The following is a 6,000-nucleotide window of genomic DNA, read 5'->3' as shown; positions in this document are numbered from 1 at the left end:
TTTCATGGTTGGGGCTCAGATGTTCTAAGAACTCCCGTATTTTTTGGCGACCATATGGCCAAATGACGAACGTATCGTCGACATAACGGAAGAAAGAGACGGGTTTCGGTTCCGCAGTTTCCACTCATCTGTCTTCAAAGTGCTCCATAAACATATTTGTTACAATTGCCGAGAGAGGAGTGCCAACTGCTACACCATCAATCTGCTCATAGTAGTCTCCATTGAAAATAAAGTAAGTTGAGGTAGAGTATGTCTGAAAACCTGTGTCAGCTCTGGGCCAAACATCTCGCTAATTAGCTTTATGGAGTGTTCTTAGGAAACCCGAGCGACAAGTGAGACAACAGCATAGCTCGCCATTATGTCAGATTCCTATAGTCTCATCTCTTCCAGCCGAGCGATGAAATCTCCCGAGTTTCGTATGTGGTGTGAACACTTTCCGACAAAAGGGTTCAGTATACTAGCCAGGTGCATCGCCAGAGGGTACTTTGGCGTCCCAATGTTGCTCACTATTGGACGCAAGCCTTCCTTGTGTATTTTGGGCAGGCCATACAGTGTTGGTGATACAGGAGTGCGCTGGAGAAGTGATTTGACGACATCGGCCTCGAGCGCTCCGTTTTTTAACAGAGCGAGGGTGCTTTGCTGTACTTTCTTGGTTGGATTTGCTGCTATTTTCCTGTATGCTGGATCATCCATGAGCTCATGTATTTTCTACTAGTAGTCTTTCCGTTGGAGGAGAACTGTGGCGTTGCCCTTATCGGCTGGAAGAACAATAATTTCTTTGGCTTCTCTGAAGTTACGAGGTGCTTTCCTTTCTGCTCTGGAAATGTTATTTCATGGTGGAGCCGAGTTGTTGAGAAGTCGTCTGGTTTCCTGATGAATTTCCTTTGCAATAACGGTTGATACTCCTCTGATGGTCTGCTCCACGGCACTCAAAATCTCAACGATTGGAAGAGATGTAGGTGTCGGCGCTAAGTTCAGCCTTTTTTCCCGTAATGCTGTCGCTACGTCATTCAGTGTATTTACCGCCAGACTGATCACAGTGCGTCTGTCGGCTGCATCTTCTTGCGACTGTTTGATTGGAAATCGAGAAAACTTGGCGAATTGCCTCTGGGTTAATTTCTTGTGCTTCCAAGGCGGCTGTGCCAGGGGCTCCGTCGAGCCATTCCCACGAGGCTGCAGAGAACATAGAGGATATCCGCAGATGGAGTGTTAAGGGCTCCCTGGCATTAACATCGAGCTTTCCTGGGCTGAAGCGGATCCTTCGCCACACTGGCTCTTCGTTTTATGCCGTTGGCTGCTCGGGTGCTGATATGAATGTAGGTATTGCGACTCCACCCCGACATCTTAGTAACAAGACGAGGCAACAGAGCAGACGTCCTTTCTGGTTTCGAAGTCTGTCTAGTTGCTTGAAAAGGTGATAACATATCCTCCCCGTATAGGTGGGTAATATACGATCTGAGGCTTTTCCGGCATTTGATGCTTCTAAGTTTCTCGTTTATACTACCGGATGCAGTCCTGGAAGGTCCACGATATTTCGGTGAACAGCCGTTCCGCCGTCATCAGAAGGTGTACACACCTTATACAGAACTCGAAAGATTTCATCGGTCGACATAAGGAGCTGAGGCTACAGGAGTGACATCATGGGGAGCTTTGATGAGGTCTCACTTCTCACCCGGGTTCCCTTTGAAGAATCCATAAAATAATTAGCGAGATAATCAGCACGGAGCTGACCCAGGTTTTCAGACATGTCCTATCTCGACGACCGCTGTCACACCGTTTGCTGGCAACGTACCATCGAAAATTGTCAGACTACTGCGAAAATACAAAATAAGGCCAGTGTTCCGCCTTCTAGCCACAATACGAGACCTATTAGGGTCGGTCAAAGAGGAGCTGCCTCTCAAAAAGCGGGGAGAGACAGTGTCGTCTTCTTGCAGTTACATGCTCAGTCCAATTTATATTTTCAGATGTCATTACTCCTATACTCTTTGCTGACGGAGATGGCTGACCTGTGTCTCACTTACGATTAAAGACGGTGCCGCATGGATCCTCGAAATTTCAGGCTAATGAGCCTAGAATGGCCACCCAGTACTGCTTCGGTTTTGGGTAGATTGAGCTGCAACCCTACTACATTCAGTGGCCATTTTGATAGTGCACACAGGTCAGTACTGAGATTCCCGATAGCTGTCTCCAGATTTATTGGTTTTGCGCTTAGATACGACTGGATGTCATCAGCGTACATGTGATATTTGCAGTAAGACAAAACTGATGACACGTCATTGACATACAATGAAAAGAATGTAGGACCGAATATCGAATACTCAGGACGCTCTATACTATCTTCCTTCTTGTCATGAAGATGTGGAAAGGTACGCCTTTAATTAGCACACGAGTGAGTGTTTTGCTATGGGCGGGTGGAGAATTTCACACCGTATCATAACGTCTGCTTGCACATGCATGCCTTTTTTTGGCAACTTTTATATTGCGTAGTTATCAGTGATAACGTTCCACGCCAGTCAAAGAGGCGAAGAAGGTTTATTGCGGAAGGGGCTGAAAATGATATCATGAGATCTGCGTCAATTCATCTGTCTCCAGTATTTCTTTGCTAAATATGTCTTTTCATTCTTGGTTGACCTGAAGCAGTTGATCTCCACCAGGGGCATGTGGATGACTTTAACATTTAACTGATTAATGACATTTCTCTTCCTCAGATGGGGCCACATAATTGTACTTTCATTTATATACAGGGCTACTATAAACGATTCGTTCCTTTCCAAATCTCTTTGTTTCCCATGGTCTATGGGTAGCGTCTTTGATTACTAATCAAAACGTCCTCGGTTCCGAGTTCTAACTCCGTCACCGCTTACACTTTGAATAAAAATCATCAGCAATGACGGATGAAGGCTTCCGTGATAAGAATTCAGCTTCATTCAGCCAATGGCCTTGTAAAGAGAGCGGACGAGAGGACAGAGGTTCAGGGCACTCTCCTGCCCTTGTGGTCGGAAATTGCCCCTAAAGGTGGAAGAATCAGCAATGTCAACGGCATCAGGATGCAGAAGGCAATGGAAACCAATACATTAAAGGTACATAATGTGCATTCACAGGACATATGGGCTGTAATAGAAAAAGTGTCATGATTATCCTCCATTGACAAAAGATTCCGGAATTCTCCCACACAGTTCTCCGGCAGGGGACTAACAAGGGAGAGGTGACCGTAAGAAAATGGTTGGATGACAAACGAAAGGGTAACGTCCTACGAGTAGTGGTGTGGAATGTCAGAAGTTGGAACTTGGTAGAGAGGCTAGAATATCTAAAAAGTAAATTCTAAGGATCAATCGAGATATAGTGGGTATCAGTGAAGCGAAATGGAAAGAAGACAGGGATTACTGGTCAGGTCAGTACAGTGTAATGTCAACAGCAGCAGAAAATGATATGAAGGGAGTAAGATTCGTTATGAATAAGAAGGTAGGGCTGAGAGTGTATTACTGCGAACAGTTCAATGATAGGACTCTTCTCATTACAATCGACAGCATACTATCACCCGTAAAGTTATTCAGGTATATATATTACGGCGTTACAGGCTGAAGATGAAGAGATGGAGAGAGTATATGAGGCTACTGAATGTGAAATTCAGTACGTAGAAGTAGAAGAAAATCTAATAGTCATGAAGTACTTGAATGCGGCTGTAGGGGAAGGAGTAGAAGAAAGGATTACAAGAGAATAAGGACTTGGTACTAGGTTCGAGAGAGGAGAAAGCTTAACTTTCTGTAATAAATTTCAGCTACTAATAGCGAATATTCTGTTCAAAAATCACAAGACAATGAAGTATACTTGGAAAAGGCGGGGAGATACGGAAAGATTTCAGTTTGATTACATCATGGTCAGGCAGAGATACCGAAATCAGATACTGAACTGTAAGACTTACCCAGGAGCAGATATAGATGACATTTTAGTGGTGATGAAGAATAGGCTGAAGTTTAAGCCACTAGCCAGAAACGTCGGACAATCACAGAAGTTGGAAAGGAGAACATAGGTACAAAGCAGGTAACTGCGGAGAAATCACGAATAACAGAAGAAATACTTCAGATGATAGATGAAAGAAGTAGTACAAAAATGTTCCGGGATATTCAGGAATACAAGTCATTTACGACTGTAATAAATAGGAAGTACAGGGAAACTGAGGTGAAATGGTTGCAGGAAAAATGTGGAGGAATCGAAAAAGAAATAACTATCGGAACGACTGACACAGCATATAAAAAAGTCAAAACAGTCGTTGCTGAAATTAAAAGCAATGGTGGTAACATGAAGTGTGTAATGTGGCTTCCACTGTTAAATGCAAAGGAGAGAGTGAATAAGTGGAAAGAGTACACTGAAGGCCTCTTTGAGGAGGAAGACTTGTGTGATGACGTGATAGCAGAGAAACTGAAGTTGACAGGGAAGAGATACGGGATGCAATCCTAAAATCAGAATTTAAAAGACTTGCGATTCAGTAATGCAGAGGAGGTAGATAAAACTCTATTAGAATTTCTAAAATCATTGGAAGGAAGAGGGAACAAAGTGACTATTCACGTTGGTGTATAGAATATATGAGTTTGGCGGTATACCATCTGACTTTCGGGAAAACATTATCTACAAAATTCCGAAGGTTGCAAGAGCCGACAAGTGCGAGAATTGTCGCACAGTCAGCTTAACAGCTCATGCACCCAAGTTGCTGACAAGAATAATATACAGAAGAATGGAAAAGAAAATTGAGGATGTGTTAAATGACGATCAGTTTTGTTTTTGTGACAGGTAAAGGCACCAGAGAGGCAATTCTTAGGTTTTGGTTAATAATGGACTCACGAATGAGGAAAAATCAAGAGATGTTCATAGGATTTATCAATCTGGAAAAAGCGTCCGACAATCTAAACTGGTGCTAGATTCTCGAAATTTCGAGAAAAATAGGATTAAGTTATAGGGAAAGAATGGTAATATACAATATGTACAAGAACCTAGAGGGAACAATAAGAGTGGACGACCAAGGACGAAGTGTTCGGATTAAAAAAGGATGGAGTCTTCCGCTCCTACTGCCGTGATGAAGCAATTACGCAAATAAAAGAAAGGTTCAATAGTAGATTTAATATTAAAGTTGAAAGGATATCAGTGATAATTTTTGCTGATGGCATTGCTGTTCTCAGTTAAAGTGAAGAAGAATTACAGTATATGTCGAATCAAATGAAGTCTAGTGAGTACATGGACTGAGAGTAAATGGAAGAAAGATGACAGTAATGAGAAGTGACACAAATGAGATCCTAATTGGGGATCAGGAAGCAGATGAAGTTAAGGAATTCTGATACTGTTGTGGCGTAGCAAGACAGCCACGCCACTCTGAAGTAGCCGAAAGGCACGCGTTACTGACGCAGGCTAGAGATAGGTCTGAAACAGGATACGTAATGAATGCTATAAAGAAAAGTACGTAGCTCCTGGAATACTTAACTTTAATCCATCCTTGTGGTACATGGCTCTTGACGATAGAAGTGAGACTCTTTAGATACAAGCTATGTAAGGCTAATGGCGCCTTGCTAGGTCGTAGCCATGGACTTAGCTGAAGGCTATTCTAACTATCTGCTCTGCAAAGGAGCGAGGCTTCTTCAGTGTAGTCGCTAGCAAAGTCGTCCGTACAACTGGGGCGAGTGCTAGTCAGTCTCTCTAGACCTGCCGTGTGGTGGCGCTCGGTCTGCGATCACTGACAGTGGCGACACGCGGGTCCGACATGTACTAATGGACCGCGGCCTATTTAAAGCTACCACCTAGCAAGTGTGGTGTCTGGCGGTGACACCACAGATACCTAGGCGGCAAAATAACCCATGGCGAATGGAGCAAGGCGGGTATCTGAAGCAGACTAGCACTGGCAAAAAGGGCGTTCTGGCGAAGAGTAGTCTCATTACTCTTAGTATCAGACGTAGGCCTCAAATTCTGAGGATGTACGTTTGGAGCACAGTACTGTATAGTAAAGAAACATGG

Source organism: Schistocerca nitens, chromosome 9 (assembly GCF_023898315.1).
Source record: "Schistocerca nitens isolate TAMUIC-IGC-003100 chromosome 9, iqSchNite1.1, whole genome shotgun sequence".
NCBI classification, from domain to species: domain Eukaryota; kingdom Metazoa; phylum Arthropoda; class Insecta; order Orthoptera; family Acrididae; genus Schistocerca; species Schistocerca nitens.
The sequence above is the reverse complement of the archived record's forward strand: the minus strand, read 5'-3'. Positions refer to the sequence as shown.